This window comes from Triturus cristatus, chromosome 7, assembly GCF_964204655.1.
Source record: "Triturus cristatus chromosome 7, aTriCri1.1, whole genome shotgun sequence".
NCBI lineage: Eukaryota > Metazoa > Chordata > Amphibia > Caudata > Salamandridae > Triturus > Triturus cristatus.
In genome coordinates, this window is record NC_140590.1 from 339,739,306 (window position 1) to 339,762,235 (window position 22,930).

The 22,930-nt window shown below is 43.9% G+C and overlaps 1 protein-coding gene across 1 annotated transcript in view; it reads right to left on the bottom strand.

Moving 5' to 3' along the window:
• Positions 1-22,930, bottom strand: part of GRIN2D (glutamate ionotropic receptor NMDA type subunit 2D) — a 1,598,839-nt gene that overhangs the window by 133,082 nt on the left and 1,442,827 nt on the right. The gene's annotated exons all lie outside the window — the stretch shown is intronic.

Genomic DNA, 22,930 nt, shown 5'->3' on the forward strand with positions numbered 1-22,930 from the left:
CCAACCGTTTGCCTTCCACCCTCCTGTTTTTTTGCTGACTTTGTTTTTGCTGGCTTTAGGACTTTGCAAACTTTACCACGGCTAGCAAGTGCTAAAGTGCTTGTGCTCTCTCCTTTAAACATGATGAAGTTGGCTTCCACCCGATTGTCACATTTAATTTACTGGTATCTTCCTAGTAAAATGGTACTACATGTACCCAGAGCTGGTAAATTAAAAACTACTAGTGGGCCTGCAGCATTAATTGTGCCACCCACTTATGTAGCCTCTTACATATGTCGCAAGACTGCCATTGTAGCCTGTGTCTGCAGCTTTGAACTACCATTTTGACTTAGGAAGAAAAACTTTCCTTTTTGATACATATAAGTTGCTCCTAGGTTAGCCCATAAACAGCCAATAGGGCAGTGTGCAGTGTATTTAACATGTACTGTTTACTTTTACAGGTCCTGGTAGTGAAAAATTCTTACATTTGTTTTTCACTACTTCAAGGTCTACCTCCTCCATAGGACAACATTAGGTCACCTTATTACATTTATTAAGTGCTAACTTTCAGTTGGGAGCAAGTAGGAATTTAGAGTTTGGTGTCTGGAGAATTGTAATTTAAAACCCTCTTTAATGGTAAAGTTGGATTTTAAGTCACAATTCTAAAAATTTAGCTTTCAGAAAGTTGCTATTTTCTTGCCCTAAACATTTGGTGCTTTCATCCTGTGTCCTGGGTCACATGATTAGGTGTAGCTGGCAGTTGGTCTTTTTGTATTGCTCCCAGACAGTGAGACAAAGGGGAATAGATGCTCGCAGGATGGGCCATATCTGACTTGATGAGGGGGAGGAGCTGTCACCTAACACACTTGCACATCATAAAGGCTCAGCCTGAGCACAATCACAAAGGGTTTGGCACTATTCCTTTGTCACCGCAGACAAGCTGGGGTCCGGGCAGGGAGGCAGGAAATTACAAGCACCTCTGGGGATGGATGCCTGTAGAAACATCACCTATTTCAAAGTGGGAACCAAGTTTAAATAATAGACTTTCAGACCCAGCTCTTCAGTACACCTCTAAATCTGTAAAAGAGTCTGAAGGACTGCTGTGCTGCTCTGCAAGAGAGACTTCTACTCTGTTGCCCTGTTGCCTGAGTGAAAAGGACTGGACCTGTATCTTGAACCCAGACCCGCCCAAGTGACTCCAAGGGCTATTTGGCAGATTCTCAAAGACAGTAAAGGTTTCAACCACCTTGAACCTGTCTGCTGTGAGTCCTACAACCTAGGTGGTATCACCCCAGGCCTGGACCCTTAGAAGTAGGCCTGAAGTTGTTCTGCAACCCAGATGTGGTCCTTTGGGCAGGACTGATGCAGCATGACACATCTCCTCGCAGCTCTTCTTCAGAACTGCCGCAGCAGAACACATCCGTGATGCTGGATCTCACATCGCAGTCTGCAGCCTCCTTTGAACTGACGCTGCCCGACACATCCTCGACGCAGGCGTTCACGTCGCAAGCCCCTCATCAATGGCAGGCTCTACGAAAATGCAGGACTCCGCATCGCAGCCTCGTAGCCTCTTCGGAACCACAGCTGCACGACATATCTTTGACACAGGACTCTACAACACAAGCCACCCATAGACTGCAAATTCGACGACGATGCAGGCCTCCACATTGCAGTTCTGCAGCTTCTTTGGAACCACAGCTGCATAACACATTCTCGACGTGAGATCTTGCAACGCTCACAAACCAGGGACTTTGTTCCCTCTATCCAACCAATGCTCTGTCATTGTCTGCCTAAACGAGTGACTTTGTCCCGGTCCAGTGTGACCAGGTAACCACAGTTGGCGCTTTGTGCTTCTAGGCACTATTTTCAACTAAATCTTTAATATTGCATAACTCCAGTTCTTCTGAATGGATTTTTGTTGTTTTGCTCTCAAATAATTTATTACACTTTACTTTTTGTAAATTGGAATAGGTTTTTGATTTTCTGAAGTTGTGTTTTCACTTTGTGTTACTGATCAACGTGCTGCATAGATATTTTACATGTTGCCTCTAAGTAAGCCTGACTACTTTTGTTCCAAACTACTAGAGGTTTAAGCAGAGGTTAATTTGGGGTTTGCTTGTGTTTCCCTGTGACAGAGATTGTGTTTGGTGTTTGAACAGGGTTTCACCCACCTCAACCAGTAACCCTATTTCCTACAGTAGAGAAAAAGGAAAAGCATTCATCACTTTATGTTTGAGTAAAGGATCTCTCGCTTTCTAAACCTTCTGTCTGTGTCTATACACCATTAAAGTAGGCCCTTAAAATTAGACGGCCACTTGTTATCTGAAAAACTGTACTATTGTTGGTTTTAAAATGTTTTGTATGATCTTTTATGGATTTTATAAATACATTTCTGAAATAAAGAAATAATGAATGAATGAGTAGAGAATCCATTTTTTCAAAATATACACTTGACCTAACAGGAGTCACTGTCTCTTTGCATGCATTATTCACATTCTTGTTTCAGTCTTCAGTGTGTTCACTTATTTATCATCAGCAAAGTCGGACTTCAATATTAAGGGACTCAAGGCCCTATTCAGAAAGGTAAATTTTGTCATAAATATAAAGTTTAGAACTGAAGTCTCCCATGACAGGAATTAACAAAGGAATTCTTGGCAGTCATTTTGCGATTTGTTTGTCATGAGAGCGGAGAAATCTGCAGTAGTATATCCTGCTCAAGAAAGGGAAAATGAGCCTTCTAAGGTGTGGTTTGTCTTGTAAATTTGAAATTTTCACAAACATGTACTTTTGTGGGTATTTGAAAACTCGTCTCTAACCTCTTCCCACCCTCGAAATGGTCAGAGATTTACTCCCCTTCAAGGTGGGAAGAGGAGCAGATCATCCCCAAATTCTCTGTGTCTGTAGGGAATGCCTTTTTCAGGTCTCGCCTGAGCGCATGCGCTAGCTCAGGCGAGACCTTTAGTAAGCGGGTTTTCAAAGTGCTGCCTGGTGGCCTAGCGCTTGCGTTCCCGCGAGCGTGCACGCGCGCAGCCGCCCGATCACTTTAACTTTTTTGTGCTGCTGCGCGCGCCTCACTTCAATGCCCCGCCCCTTTACAAAAATAGTTTTAACTCCTTTAACCTAACTATAACATGTTTTATTTATAGTGCTAAAATATCACTATTAAACCTCTAAAATATGCACTGCTTTGTTGCCCTAGTGCCCAGCTGTGCCTCGTACAAATACTGAATATACATTTATCTCTCACAAGCTCTTTCGCGGACTGGTGAAACATCCTGATGGCATCCGTACCAAGTGCGCAGATCCCTAAAGAGCGGTGTTATGTTTTGAAACAAGCGCTGCCCCTTTTCATATGCTGAGAGTCATCGACAAACTCCTGCATTCAACTCCTTCACGAAAGAAGTGAACTGTATCTTCACAGGTGGATGTCTCTGGGTGGAGCTCGACTGCTCCGCTTCCATCTCTACGGAAGGTAATGTGTTCCTTCACACTTAAATCTGTGTGTTAACTTACTCTATCGCTTTATAGCGTCAACTTCACCCAGCAGGGTTTCAGAGCGCTGCACATACAATCCTAAACTTCCTCCTGCTCAAACCGCTTACAGGTCCCAAACACTGCACTGATATGTTATGCTTCCTTAGTTGCTTGAGGCTCCATCCCCTTCCCCTTCTGAACATCAGAACAAGCACTTGTGCTCTCACATCTGGACAGTGTAAGATCAATGCTGGTCACGTGACCTTCCTAAACCCCCAAAGTCACTTGACACAGCAGCGCGGGGTCATCAGAGGAGCAAAGACATCAGACCTCATCTACCCCTTCTAAAAGAACTTCACCGCCATCCCCTTGAAGCTAGAATTACCTTTAATATGGCATGGATCCTGCACGAAAAACTGCACATCTTACAACCCACCCACTGGAAGGAAAAGCCCAGACTCACAAGAGGGAAACTCTGCTGCTCTTTGTAATAGGCCTAGGCGAAATTGTAATCATGCTGGCATACTTGGGAATTTGGTGTTATGCGAAAGTCCCAAAATAGGTCACTTCATGTAATTAAATTCGACCGCTAATGCACCGGAACAGAACATGAGCAGCAGTTGTTTGCAGTGCTTTTGGATTTTTGAACTTTATTTTAGAGTGAAATAAGTCCTTGTGTCAAAAACTGATGCGATGCATTTCACGCTAAAATATAGCGCAAAAAGACAGATTTGCAATTAGTGTAATTATGTGTAATTTCACATAATTTTGTTGATTTGTGCGTAATGGCATGAAAGCAAATTATGCACATTTCGCACACATCTACTTGTAATGCCCAAGCATTCTACTGCCACGCACCAACACTTTTCGAACTGACTGCCACAAAACATAATATTCACAACAAACCTACTAAAATCCGGCATAAATCTAATGCCTCAGTTCTTCAAAGTGCACCTTTAGGAGACGTTTGTCCTGTCTAAGTTTACCTCTTCATTACATCGTTTATTAACCCAATAAAGACGGTGTCTCCAACTATTAACTGGAAAGCACCCGCTGCTCATGTGCCGAGGTCCACACTATATAAACAGTTTTAATAAATACTTAAATAATTCCTTACAATTGAGTCACAATTATGGTTAGAATTAAGATTATTGCCAGGTTATGTTACTGCTGCCCATTTTTGCTGTTTATCTTGTGGCTACAACATTGTATCTCATCAAAATGATTTTCTTTGTACAGAATTCTGACATCCGTCTGGGCCTAGTCTGTACGCCTTATAACCGTACAAATACATACATAAAAAGTTTATAAAATTTATAGAACACATCAAAAACATTGCATAGGCAGCAGCAATGCAGTCTTCATTAACACACAAAAAACAGGTAAACGTACACACACAACTGTTACAAGTAAAAGGACAGACATGCTATAGAGAGAGGGCAGCACAGATACCATCAGTGCAAGTCAACATACGCCCACAACATACTCATGAATACCTGTCAGGGAGAGACGTGCAGGAAGGTGACAAAGTGAAACAAGCATTAGCATAGCCAATAGGTCTCGCTTTTGGGACCTTCTAAGTATTTAGTTATGCAGCACAATATCCTTGATACAACAACATCAACCGTTGCATGGCTAAACTCTTATAAGGTCCCAAAGGCGAGACCTATTGGCTATGCCATTGCTTGTTTTCATGGGGAACATGTTTCCCCATGCATAGAAAAGTGCATTTGCACAGAACACTTCACTTCCCATGGGCGAAGTTGTCTGTATTCCTCACAGGTGAATAATAGCCTTCACCAAAAGTCATTCCTGAAGGTATTTGCAAAGATACGGTTCAAAGCCGGAGGGTCAAAGGGAACATTTTTTAAGACCGCACAGGGTTAGATCCCCAATTAAAGTACCTGAAACTACAAGAACCCTGAGGTCTAAAGTCACCAAAGAGAAAAAAGAAGAAGAACGAGAAGGTGGTGTATAAATGACACACAAAAGCCCAATTCACGTAGTGAAAGGGCAATCCCTTTTAAGGACGTAATCCCTCACTCACCCTGGGTGACATGCTTCATCATATGGGATTCTCCTCCCAGAGAAAAATCCTAGTTTCTCTGGGGGCTACAACCCCCTCTATGAGAGGGAGGAGCTCAGGGATGTTTTGATTGTGCACTAAAGGATAGACTAAATCCACATATGATGAGCTACGTATGAGTGAGGGGTGCAGTGCTGACAAAATGATTGTGCAATGAAATGAGTGTGTTAAAACTAGTCACGGGTCGGCAAAGGAGATTCTCTTAACACAGCCGTGCCGAAGCTAGATTAAAAACGTGAACACCACTAGTCAAATGTAAATAATAGTGATAAACAACAAAAGAGGGTCGACATGTTTCAGCCAAAACGCCTAAATGGGCTCGGCTTTCATCAGGACCACAAAAGCTACTGCAAAATCAAAAAAACTGTGTGAATACTACACAGAAAAAAGGATACTGTGAACACCCAATGATTGCTTGAAGGGTGTACGTCACCTTGTCATCTCAAACATCACCTAAACAAAGAAAACTCGGTGTAAGAACAAGTTGGTTCTCAATGCAAAGTAATTAAAATGCAGGAAAAGAAACTTAGTAACTAATTGCATGAACCACTCACCCGTGAACACTGGGTGGGACTCTAACCTCCACCTGGCAACCGCTCAGGAAGGGAACACCGCTCTGAAAAAAGGATGTAAAACGGCTCAGAATTTGGTGCTTACATCTCATGGGCGAATGTTCTAAAAATGTGGACTGATAAACTAAAAACAAGGGAAACTGATATCTTCGCTGATTGCACGGAGTGCTACTTGTAAGGAGAACCAATGAAATGCAGTGTTCTTCAAGATGTATATATTTTACAGCAAGTCTCGCTAAAATTGACAATCAAATTGAACAAATCAAGAAAACCGCTGTTAAATCAAAACACTGTTTGAGAAGACTCTGCTTGTAAAAGTAAAAGAATGAATTGGCTCACTATACTTGGCACTCGATCACAAAAGTGCGTTAGTTGTGAAACGAGTAGCCGAGGATTCGTGAAAAAGGCATTAACCGCCTACAAAAATATAGAGACTTTCAGAAGAGATCGTGAATAGGCAGTATAACAAAAAGAACCAGAGGGCTGCTCCAAACGCTTACCTCTCCGTCGGGGAACCGAGGGTGTAATGAGCCTGAGGCCGGAGGTCCCGCGTGATGGGCAAACGTGTAATTAAAAGCGTCAGTGTCTTCAAACAGTGGCCAATAGGAAAGCTCATTGTAGAGAAACCATAATAGAGAAACCAATCAAAACTGCTCAACCACCCTTGTTCATGTTGTCTTGACAACGGGTGATGCAGCCGACGATACGGTTTCATAAATGCAATGCACGCAAGAAACAAAGGTGCTGGCTCGTGTTATTGGGCTAAGCAACAATGTAGATGCCGAAAACGGAGGAATACTAGTTTGAAAAGACACTAGCTCCGTTTAGGAAATGCCCAAAAGAAACGAAGGTGCTGGCTCATACTATTGAGCTAGGCACCGACTTAACTGGCGAAAACGGAGAAATTCTAGTTTAAACAGACACTAGCTCCGTAATTGACGCGCAAGTGCTCGTCACAAAATAAAATAAAACCGAAAAAGTAGGGCAAAAGCGTGCTAATGTGCAAGGAAACAGCAGATGTCTTAAAATAGCGAGACAAGATCAAACAGCTAAGAGAGACTGTGAGATATTCAATCAATCCAAGCAATCGGACAAAGTAGTTCGGAGAAGGCAAGCACTAGGTAGCACAACCTCAAAAAGAAGTAGGGAACATAGAAAAGAGAGACAAAAGTAAATCTGACCATCACACAGAGTACTCTCTTGGCTTGTCCTATGTGCATAGTGTAAAATATCAAAGTAGTCTGACTAGCTGAAGTTCACAGTAACAACCAGGGTATGTCGTCATTCAATCCTTTGACATGCGTGTTAAGTTTGTAAACCCACCTTTGCTCTTGTTTGAACAGAAAGGAAGAGCAATCTGTCAGATGGGAGGGTATGAAAGGTTTGTCAAGGACTGTCCAGTGTAAGTCATTTGGAGCATGGTTGACTGCTAAGAAATGATTGGTGAGTTTAGTTGAAGAACGGCCACACCGTATGGTACTTTTATGTTCCAAAATTCGGGTTTTTACCCGACGGGTGGTCATTCCAACATATCGTAACCCGCACGGACATGTTATCAGGTAAATCAGATTAGAGCTGTTGCCGTTACTGTGATTTCTAAGAGTCCACGGCCTGCCAGTGCCTATATCGATCTCTTTAGTCACAGAAGTATGGCAACAAGCCGCACAGGAACCACATGGGTAGTGTCCTACGACTGGTGGTAGACCCCACAGGGTTTGTTGAGTGCCTGCTTGATGAGTCCGAGGACGGGTGTGTACCAGTAGATCTCTAAACTCTGTGTGATGGTCAGATTTACTTTTGTCTCTCTTTTCTATGTTCCCTACTTCTTTTTGAGGTTGTGCTACCTAGTGCTTGCCTTCTCCGAACTACTTTGTCCGATTGCTTGGATTGATTGAATATCTCACAGTCTCTCTTAGCTGTTTGATCTTGTCTCGCTATTTTAAGACATCTGTTGTTTCCTTGCACATTAGCACGCTTTTGCCCTACTTTTTCGGTTTTATTTTATTTTGTGACGAGCACTTGCGCGTCAATTACGGTGCTAGTGTCTGTTTAAACTAGAATTTCTCCGTTTTCGCCAGTTAAGTCGGTGCCTAGCTCAATAGTATGAGCCAGCACCTTCGTTTCTTTTGGGCATTTCCTAAACGGAGCTAGTGTCTTTTCAAACTAGTATTCCTCCGTTTTCGGCATCTACATCGTTGCTTAGCCCAATAACACGAGCCAGCACCTTTGTTTCTTGCGTGCATTGCATTTATGAAACCGTATCGTCGGCTGCATCACCCGTTGTCAAGACAACATGAACAAGGGTGGTTGAGCAGTTTTGATTGGTTTCTCTATTATGGTTTCTCTACAATGAGCTTTCCTATTGGCCACTGTTTGAAGACACTGACGCTTTTAACTACACGTTTGCCCGTCACGCGGGACCTCCGGCCTCAGGCTCATTACAGCCTTGGTTCCCCGACGGAGAGGTAAGCGTTTGGAGCAGCCCTCTGGTTCTTTTTGTTATACTGCCTATTCACGATCTCTTCTGAAAGTCTCTATATTTTTGTAGGCGGTTAATGCCTTTTTCACGAATCCTCGGCTACTCGTTTCACAACTAACGCACTTGTGTGATCGAGTGCCAAGTATAGTGAGCCAATTCATTCTTTTACTTTTACAAGCAGAGTCTTCTCAAACAGTGTTTTGATTTAACAGCGGTTTTCTTGATTTGTTCAATTTGATTGTCAATTTTAGCGAGACTTGCTGTAAAATATATACATCTTGAAGAACACTGCATTTCATTGGTTCTCCTTACAAGTAGCACTCCGTGCAATCAGCGAAGATATCAGTTTCCCTTGTTTTTAGTTTATCAGTCCACATTTTTAGAACATTCGCCCATGAGATGTAAGCACCAAATTCTGAGCCGTTTTACATCCTTTTTTCAGAGCGGTGTTCCCTTCCTGAGCGGTTGCCAGGTGGAGGTTAGAGTCCCACCCAGTGTTCACGGGTGAGTGGTTCATGCAATTAGTTACTAAGTTTCTTTTCCTGCATTTTAATTACTTTGCATTGAGAACCAACTTGTTCTTACACCGAGTTTTCTTTGTTTAGGTGATGTTTGAGATGACAAGGTGACGTACACCCTTCAAGCAATCATTGGGTGTTCACAGTATCCTTTTTTCTGTGTAGTATTCACACAGTTTTTTTGATTTTGCAGTAGCTTTTGTGGTCCTGATGAAAGCCGAGCCCATTTAGGCGTTTTGGCTGAAACATGTCGACCCTCTTTTGTTGTTTATCACCATTATTTACATTTGACTAGTGGTGTTCACGTTTTTAATCTAGCTTCGGCACGGCTGTGTTAAGAGAATCTCCTTTGCCGACCCGTGACTAGTTTTAACACACTCATTTCATTGCACAATCATTTTGTCAGCACTGCACCCCTCACTCATACGTAGCTCATCATATGTGGATTTAGTCTATCCTTTAGTGCACAATCAAAACATCCCTGAGCTCCTCCCTCTCATAGAGGGGGTTGTAGCCCCCAGAGAAACTAGGATTTTTCTCTGGGAGGAGAATCCCATATGATGAAGCATGTCACCCAGGGTGAGTGAGGGATTACGTCCTTAAAAGGGATTGCCCTTTCACTACGTGAATTGGGCTTTTGTGTGTCATTTATACACCACCTTCTCGTTCTTCTTCTTTTTTCTCTTTGGTGACTCTAGACCTCAGGTTTCTTGTAGTTTCAGGTACTTTAATTCCTGAAGGTATACCTGGAAACCTGCACTAGGCTCAGATATCCAGCCTAACTGCTGGGGCCCTCTGTGAATAGGAATAAAAATGTAAAGGTACGCTAAGAAAGAGGCATAACACGTTTCCCTTTTTTCGTCAATAGAGCCCGTGGTGTAGAGAAATATGGGAGATGGCCAAATGAAGTGAATTTGGAATAAACTGAGAATTACCATGGTCTAATGCAAAGGCTCTAATCATTGCTTCATTTTGGTTTGAAACTAGGCACTCTCTGTCTAATTTGGGTGTGAACACAATAACAGTTGTTTATTAAGTCAATATAAATTAAAAATGACTAATGGCACACTGCTGTAAGACTGAACAGAGATCGAAGACACATTACTCTGCTTCGCAATAGTTGCTGGGCAGTAAATATTTGAGAAAAGTCTACTTCCCTGAGTATTTTAACTGTGGAAAGTATGAAGTAAAAAAAATCTGAAAAAAACACACCATAAAATAAAACGAATACATAAAATTAGCATCTAGTAATATCCATGAAATAATATTTAACATTTCCTAACATAACAAAATCGAGAGATTACAAGAAATTATTACACAGCAAAGAATAAAAACAACCCTTAAGGGCTTAAGGGTCTTGTAGGAGAGTAGGATCTGCTTCACATGGATACCCCCACTTTTTGCTGGTGTTTCACTGTTTTTCGACCTTAGTCTGGCTGTGGCCCAGCTAATCAGGACCACAGCCTAGCTGCTTCCTATCTAAAATGGTTTCCATGTACATCAGGTACATATCTAATTGGATTCTGGAGTGCCTTTTAAACCCCTAGTATATGGTATACTATGTACCTAGGGCATGGGTACCTCAGAGGCCTACCAGGGGCTGAAGCATGTGTTATGCCACCCCTGGGAAGCACTCCAAAATGGCACCACAAGTTTGCTACTGCAGCCTGGGTAAGGGTGTGCTTGCACCCCTTACAGTGGTATAGGCTACCTATATCACTACCATTGCACACACATATAAAACCTATAAGTCACTCCTATGGCAGGCCTTAACAATCCTGAAGGCAGAGTGCTTGGTTTTTATGTGAGAGGGTGCCCCTGCATGAGCAGAGCCCCTCTACAGCGTTCGGAGTATCTCCTCTGATGCTGTTTGTGGTGCAGCCTGACTATATACTCTTAAGTGCATTATAACCTCGCGGTAAATGCTAACTTTGGGATGGCTGCACGGAAACATGTCGTGTTTGGTGTCAAACGCTTTAGAATACTACCCCCCGCCAGTTCTGGCGGCAGAGGTAGCATTCCACCCTTCTAGAGGGAGACATGTTCACACTGGTTTAACCCGGTAGGACTTTCTACAGCCCTGGCATCACAAAATGGATGCCTCTGCCATAGACACGGGTCTGGCCTCCTGCTGCTGACCGAAAATCCGGCATGGGAGGCCTGGAAAATAGGTTTCCTGTCCCAGGGAGGTGTAACCACCTCTCCAGACAGGCAGATGTGTATTGGGGCTGGGCAGGAGCACTCTCTGGTGCTTTGAAGTCCTGCACTGGGGGCACACTTGGTGTCCCTGTGCATCGTCCAGTTCAACCCGGTTGCAGGGGCTACCTACCCCTGCTCTGGCGCGAAACTGGACAAAGGAAATAGGTGTAACCACCCCTCTTTCCAAACCCTCCCATAGGTGGGTCCCTAGAGTATGTCCAACCCCCAAACTTAGTATAAGTATGGGAACCCAGTCCTTGCGCCTTTAGATTACCCTGGACGAAACTCTGCAACATATATTCTGGACCTTCGACGTTCTACTTTGCTTAGAAGACTGAAGAAATCGCCCTTGGGGTCAAGGAGTGACTCCCCTGCTTGGCAGGCACCAAAGAAGCAACTGACCGGTCTGCATCGCTGAAGCTCCCGCCGGACGCCGAAGTCTTTGCATCACCAGAGGTGAATTTCCAGACTTCCCCGAGGCTACCCTGAGTCCACAGCAAAGCTGAGGCCCGTGGCTATCGTGGGTGACGTGGAACCGTGACCCCTGGACACCGTGAACTTTTGCAGCAACATCATCTTCCTGGTCTTCCTCGAAGTTGTGCATCTCCTGCACCGAAGATTTCTGGCCTCCACTCCACGAGTGACCCATGGGCCAGTTTACAGTGCGACTGCTCGAGGCTCGTTCGCGATCGCTAGCCCGTTGGCTAGTAGGTCCCCAGGAAGGCAACTCCTCTTCTGATTGGGCTTTCCTGGTTGCTCCAGACGTGCCCTGACTCATCCTCGCTGGGTGAGTCCCCCAGACCTTGCTGGTCTGCACCGCAGTCCTTTCTCTGATTTCCAGTGACTTGCCGTTACCAAGGCTTGTTGGGGCCAATCTGGTCGCCGACACTGCAGCACTCGACAGACTTCATGGGACAGCTCGAATCCAGCTCTTGGTCATCATCGGCGCCTCCTGGACCTCGTGGCTGAAGAGTCAAGACACCCGTCAACTCACCTGAAGCACCCGACATCTGTGGGCATTGGTCCGTCCTGCCCTTGGTCACTGGTAAGTGACCCAGACTCTGTCCCCTCTGCTTTCAGGTTCCTTCCATCCTAGATCCAGGCATGGATCGTCTCGGACACTTCTCCTCTTCACGGCAGCAGCAATTCTTCGCCAGCTCCCATTGAAATCGACGACGCGACCCGACACCAAAAGACACCTATGCACCCGGCTTCCCTGGGTGAGGTAACATGAGTACTCCGGTGCTACCGTGAGTGCTAGCCGTAGAACTTCCTAAGTCCAAAAGGGTTTGGTCCTGACTCGATTCAAAGTGTCCCTATTCTTTAAATTTCCAACCGTGACATTGCCCATAGAAGCTAACGGGAACCCGCGGTTGTGTTTACACACTGCACACGGCCCCCGTGGGTCCCCTGCATCACTACCGTGGGTGGTTCCTTGGGGTCCCAGCGATTCTACAGGCTCTAGGCCTTGTGTCTAGTTCAGTCATGGTTCTTATACCACTTTATTGGTATATGGTTTGGTACGCCCCTAGGGCCCAAACGTGTATCTGTGCTATTACTGTTGATTGCTAACTTGTAAATTAAGTACTTCGAACTCCAGTCTCATAAAGAGACTAGAGGGGTGTGTTTTATCCTAAATACATATATTTTAAATATATACCTGGTGTGGTTGTCCTTTCATTTGATCATTCAAGAGATTATAGACTGGTAAAACAAGCTGCTTTACATTCCTTCAAGACTTAGCCTGAAGGCTGCTCTCCATAGCTACCACTAAGATAGCTTTCAATAAAGGTGGTCTTTGACTTATTCACCATAAGGGGTTGTTTGGACTGATACAGGGTGCCCACTATAACTAGTGGGTAGCATATATCAGGCCAACTTCTCACATTGGTGTGCAGCTTGTGGAATTCCAGCTTGCTATTGTTTTACCAGATAATCTCAATTGAATTGATCAACTGAAAACCACTAAAGGTACATAAGGCACATATAATATCAAGTTTAGTATACAGTAAGTTCTACAGAACCTAGAGTTGTGTGTTAAGGGATAGCACACCCTTTCTACAACTCAAGAGAGTTTAGTAGGCCACACTAGTGTAGGTAGTGCAATACACCACACCACATTAGTAATTTCTAATCAGCCAGGAACCAGTGGGTCCGTTCCAGAAGCCAGTGAGCATCTCCCCTGTAGATAATAGGATCTCTCCTTTGCACAGCTTAGAGCCTTATGTTCCATTAGGAAGTTGAAGACAGGCAAAAGTCCATCCACCCAGCATCTCATAAAGATACTCAAGCTGGATGATCTCCCAGGACCTATTGGTTCTGGTGGGGTAGGCAGAGTGGGTGGGACAGCAGCTGAGGGTGGGCCTAGGGGTGGAAACTCCCCTGACCCTACCTCTAATGCTGACCAGACTGATGACAATGATCAAGATCTGGTGAACCCAGCTCCCCTGGATGAGGATGAGGAGGATGACAACAATGCTCCCCTCTTTGTTCCTCCAGGAGAGCTAGAAGGGATAGATCTCTCTCAAGGGGATCTGTCCAGTCTAACCCCTCTATAGGGACCTCTGTTTCATCTCACAGAGGAACAGAAACCTCCCAGGAGAGGAGAGAGAGACTGCTGAAGTATGAGCAAGATAAGTTCAACCTCAGAAAGCAGCAGAGGCCCTAGATAGGGAAGCCCTAGAGCTCTACAGAGCTAGTAAAAAGGAGGGACTAGAGTCCCTTGGTGGCAGCAGTTTCCCTAGCGATAGGGAGAGGTCTTATGACCATAACCTAAGTAAGATTGTCCCTCCCTACCAGAGTGGCGATGACATCCACAAGTGGATAACTGCCTTGGAGAGGGCCCGTAAAGTACAGAAGTTCCCTCAAGGTCAGTGGGCAGCAATCTTATGGCTCTCCTTTGCAGACAAAGGTAGAGATAAGCTCCTCACTGTAAGAGAAGAGGATGCTGATGATTACCAGGTCTTGAAAAGTGCTCTAATAGATGGGTTTGGCCTAACCACTGAACAATACAGGTTAAAGTTCAGAGATACCCAAAAAGCACAACATCAAGACTGGGTTGACTTTGTTGACTGTGCTGCTAAGGCTCTGGAAGGTTGGTTATTGGGCAGTAAAGTGTGTGACTTCATAGGATTGTACAATCTGATAATGAGGGAGCAGAGTCTTAATAACTGTCAAAATAAGCTGTTGCACCAGTACCTGGTAAACTCTGATCTGACCTCTCCCCAAGAATTGGGAAAGAAGGCAGACAAATGGGTCAGAACCAGGGTGAGGCAGAAGGTACAGAACCAAGGTGGTGAGCCAAAGAAGCAAGATTCCAAGAACTCTGACAAGGGTGGGGAAAAGGGTAAAGACCATAAGCCTTCTCAAGGGCCCCAAAAATCTTCTTCTAATGGGAAGTCACAGTCAAGTAAGGGTAAAGGCCAAAAGAAACCTTGATGCAAAATCTGTAAACAGAAAACTCTCTGGACCAGTGACTGCACCAAGTCCAAAGAATCTACTCAAGCCACCATTGCCCCTAAGGCAACTGTTCCACCTAGTACAGCTACAATAGGTGGTGGCAATGTTCAGAATAAGGGTGTAGTAGGGTTGACCCTGGGTTCTGAGATGGACTCTGGCCTGGTCAGAGTTCCAACTCAGGCTGTGCTTGTCTGTGATGGGGGAATGGAAATGTCCGCCTTTGTGAGTCCCAGTAACCTGGGCAAATACAGACAGGTGCCTTTGATAAATGGAGTAGAGGCTTGGCCATTCAGGGACACAGGAGCAAGTGTCACAATGGTGACAAAAGATCTTGTGGATCCTGGGCAGATTATACTTGGTGAAATGTACCAAGTGACCAATGCTAGCAATGTCAGAACAGACCATTCTCTGGCAGTTGTTAACTTCTCCTGGGGAGGGGTAACTGGCCTTAAGAAGGTTGTGGTGAGGGCAGACTTACCAGTCGAATGCTTGCTTGGCAATGATATGGAGACTTCAGCTTGTGCTGAAGTGGAGCTCAGGACACATGCAGAACTGTTAGGGATCCCTGCTCATGTCTTTGCTTTGACTAGGTCACAGGCCAAAATGTCTAAAGCTGGACAGGCCCTGGATTCTTAAAAAATGGACCAGGTGCCTCACAAGAGGAGGAGCAGTAGGGTTAAGGCAGAGCCTTCCCACCTGACTCAGAATGCTGATCAGTCTCCTCAGGGAGATGATCTTGAGCCTGAAGAAGGAACTGTCCCAAAGTAGCTTGAACCTGACCAGGTTGAGTTCTTGGGGACAGAGGGCCCTTCCAGGTCTGATCTGAGCCAGGAGCAGAAAACCTTCCCCTCTCTTGAACCCCTCCGAAAGCAAGCTGCTGATGAGGCTGCTGGGAATGCTAGTGGCGCCCATAAAGTTTATTGGGATGATGGACTCCTTTACTCAGAGAGTAGAGACCCCAAGCCTGGTGCATCCATGAGGTTGGTTATACCTCTGAAGTTTAGGGGCTTCCTATTGACATTAGCCCATGATATTCCCCTAGCAGGACACCTGGGCCAGAACAAGACTTGGGACAGAATTGTCCCTCACTTTCACTGGCCCCACATGTCTGAAGACACTAAGGTGTTTTGTCACTCCTGTGTAACCTGCCAAGTCAGTGGCAAAGCAGGTGGCACTACAAAGGCCCCGCTAATACCACTACCTGTGGTGGGGGTTCCCTTTGAGAGGGTTGGGATTGACATTGTTGGTCCTATGGATCCTCAAACAGCATCTGGGCACAGATTTATACTGGTGGTGGTGGATCATGCCACCAGGTACCCAGAGGCAATTCCCCTCAGAACGACTACAGCACCTGTGGTGGCAAGAGCTCTCTTGAGTGTGTTCTCAAGAATAGGCTTTCCTAAGGAGGTAGTATCTTACAGGGGTACAAAATTCATGTCTAATTACTTGACTGCTATGTGGAAGGAGTGTGGAGTGAACTACAAATTCCCCACCCCCTATCACCCACAATGCAATGGTTTAGTTGAAAGGTTCAACAAAACCTTAAAGGGCATGATTAAAGGACTCCCAGAAAAGCCTAGGCGAAGATGGGACATACTCTTGCCCTGCCTTTTATTTGCATACAGGGAGGTGCCTCAAAAGGGGGTTGGCTACAGCACTTTTGAACTTTTGTTTGGTCACCCTGTCAGGAGTCCATTGTATTTGGTTAAGGAAGGATGGGAGTTACCTCTCAAGCCCCCCAAACAGGACATAGTGGACTATGTGCTTGGTCTCCGCTCCAGGATGGCTGAGTACATGAAAAAGGCAACCAAAAATCTTGAGGCTAGCCAGGAACTGCAAAAAGCCTGGCATGACCAAAAGGCTGCACTGACTGTTTACCAGCCAGGACAGAAGGTGTGGGTGTTGGAGCCTGTGGCCCAGCAGCTCTCCAGGAATAATGCAGTGGCCCCCATACAATAGTTGAATAGAAAGGGGAGGTTACCTACTTGGTAGACCTTGGGACCACTAGGAGTCCCCATAGGGTACTTCATGTCAACAGACTTAAACCATATGTTGACAGGGCAGACATGGGCTTGCTCATGGCTACTGATGAAGGACAGCAAGAAGAGAGTGACCATACACTCCCTGACCTGCTTTCTCAGAACCCTGGTGAAGGGTCAGTTGATGGTGTAGCCTTGGCAGGCAGTCTCACTGCCCAGCAGCAAACTGACTGCAGAAACGTTCTCAGCCAGTTTAGACATATGTTTTCTCTGACTCCAAGTCAGATCACCTGGTGCACTCATGAGGTAGACACTGGGGACAGTCTACCTGTGAAGAATAAGATCTACAGGCAACCTGACCATGTCAGGGACTGTAAAAGGACAGAAGTCTAAAAGATGTTGAATTTGGGTGTGATTGAACCCTCAGTTAGCCCTTGGGCTAGCCCAGTAGTCCTGGTACCTAAACCTCACACCACAGATGGCAAGAGAGAAATGAGGTTTTGTGTAGACTACAGGGGTCTCAATGCGGTTACTAGGACTGCTGCCCATCCCATCCCCCGTGCAGATGAGCTGATAGATACTTTGGCCTCAGCTAAGTTTCTAAGCACATTTGACCTGACAGCTGGCTGCTGGCAGATCAGACTAGCTGATGTTGCAAAGACAGCATTTTCTACCCCTAGTGGGCATTATCAGTTTGTGGTAATACCCTTTGGTTTGAAGAATGCACCTGCCACTTTCCAAAGGTTGGTGAATCAAGTCCTTACAGGCTTGGAAGACTTTAGTGCAGCATATCTAGATGATATTGCTGTCTTTAGCTCCACCTAGGAGGATCACCTGGTCCACCTGAGGAATGTTTTGGAGGCCCTGCAAAAAGCAGGCCTAACTATCAAGGCTACTAAATTTCACCCATTCCATGTTTTTGGGGAAAACATTACGGTATTTAGTGAAACATGCAGTAAGCACGAAAAATCTTTAAGTCTCAGTAAATACCTTATTGTTTTCCTTTATTAAACATGGGCAGGGGTGACCTGTTAAAATGTAATGAAGGCTGAGGTATGTAACGCACCGGGTAATTAATGGGTGGGGTAAATAATATCCAACTCAGAATTCTGACCCCTGCACAAACAAGGATGCGTGCAGGATTGGTATAACTGGCAAACTTCGAATTAAGGCCTATGCATAAAATACCATAAATATCACTGATAGTAGAACAAAATCTTCTAGATTTTTCGCCTTTACGTTAGCTCACAAAACCAGAATGAGCTTACCAAATCCCCACTAAGGCGTTAGTTATCGGAATCCCAAGTTTAATAGTAATTAGCAGATAATTACAGCATCCTCAGCTATTCTTCCCACATGAATTTTGGCATGTCAACCCCACTGAAATTTACTGGTGACAAATTCCTGTGACTACAACTTTTTGAGCTCAAAGCACCAAAATCTGCATGTCATTCCCTGTTTTGAAGGGGAAACTGGCGATAGCAGTTATTTCCCAGAATACTGATCTCTCAAGCTTTTTTTATTTTTTTATTTGGTCTGATAAATAACTCTTCCTCCTCGGACTTCTCATAATGAGGGCCTAAATGTAAATGTAAATGTTGCTAAGGAAAGGAATTCAAGAGCACCTTGGGGCAGTGAGGGTTGCCATGGAGAAAAGGAACTACTTGTGCCTCCCGGCCCCAAAATTTGTGCAAAGATTGTCACAGCTCCCCCCACAATAAAGGATATCCGGGTTTGTTTGGGTAACCTCTCAACAGTGGGGTGACAAAGGTGATAGCTATTGTGGGTTTGGGTACGGCCGTTGCCATGACAGAATGTCCTAGTTACCCTGAGGTGGCAGGAAGTGAACCCTGATGATCAGAGAAAGATACCTCATGAACGTCTGAAGCCTCGGTAAAGAAGATCATATTTTTTCCACTTAAAGATACATGTGACAGCCAGATCATGGCAGATGAAATGCTGCAACCCCCAGATCACTATCAAGCTATTCAGTCAAATAGAATAGTCAGCACCCACAATTATGAGAATGACAGCCTCATGGTCATGGCACCATGAACACAGGTCTTGTTGCCCAGATGATTGTAGCTGTCTTCCCAGGTCTGCCTGCGAAAGGTTTCCTTAGCAGTGATTTTCCTATTCCAAGTTGAAGCCCGTGGACATTTGTGCCTTGGTTTCATCCCAGAAATCTCTTAGAGGGCCCTCACTATGTTGGGCCTTTGTTCTACTTACGCCTTTTCCATCCATGCAATGAAGTAAAGGAGGGACTGGCAATGAAGTAAAGGAGGGACTGGCCTGGTGTGGCCATCTTGAAATGATTAAATAGTGTTGTTTTACCAACTGTATATGTTGGCACCCTAAAATATTCCGGTCAAGGCAGCTGTTCTGTTGACCCTCAAACCCCCTTGCAACCAGAAAGAAAGGATAAACACTGCTTTACACTTTCAAGTTTTTAAAAACAATCACCCTCTGTGCACAGGGAATAAGCCGCAGGGCCCTTCTCAGGAGGCCACGGCAGCCTGCACCACCCATTGCCCCTGCCAGTGTGGCCAATAACACTACCAAGACAACTACTGAGGTTCTGTAATTCTCGAGTCTGACTCCATTTTGTTCTGTGCCACCATTTTGTGTTGCCCTCACGTAGGCCTGTGAAGGTAGCCTGGTGAATAAAGTGGCCTGGCCTTCTTAGTTCATGTATACATTAACTAGGTTTCTTTTTGACTCTGAAATGAACTGTAAGAAACTGACCTCTGCACCTGAAACTGACCCCGCAAAGCCAATTTCCCTGATCGATCTTTGTCTGAGATTGCCAATCAATGTTCAGGACATCGTTAACTTTTAGTTTCCTTGCACATGCCTTATCTTGTTCAGCATCTGTTACCGTTTCTTTTTTTATGTTTCTTCATTACATGGGTTATGCTTTCAATTATAGGTTTGTCCGGCTTGTGGAGATTGAATTTGGGACATTCCTAATAATTAACTTTTGGGTTGGGATACTGTAAATTGAGTTTTTTTTTATGTGACACTTTGTTTGAAAATGTACCTTATTGGCTAGAATTTTGTGCAGTGGGTGTACATTTATAATGTGAATATTGGGTATAAAAGGAGACGTCTCGCCTTAGTAAAATGAGCAGTCTCCTGCGAATTTACACGTGATGTATTTCTAGGATCACTGTTACTAGCTGCAGCTAATAAACTTGGTCTCTGATGCCATCCAGAAGTATTCCGTGTCTCTGTATACCAAGACAGGTGAACTCGAAGATCTTAGGCGTGCCCCTGACGCCGCTGGGTTAAACCCGGGTTCTTCACTACTAACCATCCCACTCCTATAAGTCTGACAATTCAGACTATTCCAGGCCACCAAAGCTATAAGAATGATGTGGAACAGTCTGAAATGTCATTTTTAATGTATATTTAGTTATCAAAATACTGTGGTTGTGTTTAGCTCAAGATTAGACAGACAGCGCCATCATGTGGTGGACTAAAATTTGTGCTGGCTGATAATGATGTGCTGTTGCTGGGCACCAGAAACCACCAGCTCAAATTAAGCACTGGAATAAAGGGAGACTGTCATTTGAGTATTTTGAGTGAAAAATCTTCCACATCCAGTCAAGATTTTCCCTTTAGCCATTCGACAATTAGATATCCATGGTCCCATACAAAACATTCTCTAAGACTACCAATATGCACTCCGTGTTATTATAGCCAACACATATAAAATAACAAGTAAGCTGCCATTTGTAAAACCAAACATTTTACAAATACTCCAGGAATAATGAGTTCTAACTGCCGCGTGTGCTCATCAGTGGAGAAAGCCTGCAAAGTCAAGATTTTGTTATTTTCAAATGCATTTTTCATTTTATTTGCACGTATGACCGGCTGGGATTATCTTCTCTCTCTCTTCTGCCCATTCACATCTCATACAAAGCTGCGCGTTTTAAACAGTAAACACTCCAGCTTAAACAGTAGCCAAGGACACAAGAAGATTCTTGTCTGCCTGACTAACAGCGAAGCCAGGTTACACAATGGCCCAGAGGGGGGGGGGGACCAAAATACTTGTAAATAAGAGATGCATAAGCGTTGAGATGGCGAAGCAGAATTGATATCAATTTCAGAGCGCGGGTGTTTTGTACAACTTCTGAACTTGGCGCATAGGAAGATGAGAGCTCTTAGACTGACTCGACCAGGGAATACATGATACTTCTAGTTTATAATTATTTTCTGAGAAAATATAATACGATTAGCTGTAAAATGTGTTATCAATAAGCCTGCTAAATATGTTGATGCATCATAACAGAAATGTGTTACAAACCATGTTATATTTGTTCCGTAATGTGGGCATATCTATTGGTAGGTGATAACAGAAGGATTGTAATGACATACTTTGACAGATGAATACACACACACAACTATAATATAGATGAAAATTGATGAGGACATTCAGCGATAATGGACAGTACATGAGTACTCATCTTGTTTTTTCCACCCAACACATTTTTGGCCACTGAATGACACGCACTATAAAGCCAACCAGTTATTTAAGTTTTCCCAACACAACTTTTTTCACTTTTTCCCAAATTAGCAGCTGAACATTAGCACTTGGCAGTCACGACTGTGAAAGCGTAAACCATATTTGCTGGCGTTTGTGTAATTGCAGCCTACCTTCTGCCATGTTTTTGTGCTCAGACTAACAAATGCAAGTGCCCAAATCTGATGTGGCAACTCTTTCGCGCCTTGGCTCGCGAGGCGTGAAAAAAGGAAGACAAGCCAAACTGTGTGCATTTCTGTTACAGTCTGAAGGCCGCGCTCCCTCATTCTCATGATCTCAGCTGGGCACCTGCTTGTGTTCACGGTAAGCACTGACCATGTGGTTGACTCTTGCCATCTATCTGTGAGTTGGTCTCCGCTCACCCTTGCCGGGAGAGTCCCAGACCGAATGACTCTTTCATTCACCGCCTTTTAATGTTTCTTTTGCCTATAAACCTTTCAGACTCCAATTGGCGAGTGAGATTTCTTTGGCACCGTTTTTCTCTCTACTTGCTATGCTGAGATCCATTTCAGCTTTAAAAGAAGTGCTTGATACTTTGTTTCTTTATGTGGCACACCTATTCTAATTAATCTGCATAAAGGAACAAACTATCATTTGTGGAATAGGCAAATGATACTTTGTTACTTTATGTGGATGCAACTAGAACGAGTGTACCACATGAAGAAACAAAGTATAATTTGTGGAATAGGCAAATGATACTTTGTTACTTTATGTGGATGCAATTAGAATGCGTGTACCACATGAAGAAACAAAGTATAATTTGTGGAATAGGCAAATTATACTTTGTTACTTTATGTGGATGCAATTAGAATGTGTGTACCACACGAAGAAACAAAGTATCATTTGTTGAATATTCAAATGATACTTTTTTACTTTATGTGGATGCAATTAGAATGAGTGTACCACATGATGAAACAAACTCTCATTTGTGGAATAGGCAAATGATCCTTGGTTACTTTGTGTGCATGAAATTAGAATGCGTGTACCACATGAAGAAACAAAGTATATTTTGTGGAATAGGCAAATGATCCTTGGTTACTTTGTGTGCATGCAATTAGAATGCGTGTACCATATGAAGAAACAAAGTATCATTTGTGGAATAGGCACATGATACTTTGTCACTTTATGTGGATGCAATTAGAATGCATGTACCACATGAAGAAACAAAGTATCATTTGTGGAATAGGCAAATGATACTTTGTTACTTTATGTGGATGCAATTAGAATGAGTGTACCACATGAAAAAACAAAGTATCATTTGTGGAATAGGCAAATGAGACTTTGTTACTTTATGTGGCACACTTATTCTAATGCATCTGCATAAAGTAACAAAGTATCATTTGTGATATAGGCAAATGATTCTTTGTTACTTTATGTGGATGCAATTAGAATGCGTGTACCACATGAAGAAACAAAGTATCATTTGTGGAATAGGCAAATCATACTTTGTTACTTTATGTGGATGCAATTAAAATGAGTGAACCACATGAAAAAACAAAGTATCATTTGTGGAATAGGCAAATCATACTTTGTTACTTTATGTGGATGCAATTAGAATGAGTGAACCACATGAAAAAACAAAGTATCATTTGTGGAATAGGCAAATGAGACTTTGTTTCTTTATGTGAATGCAATTAGA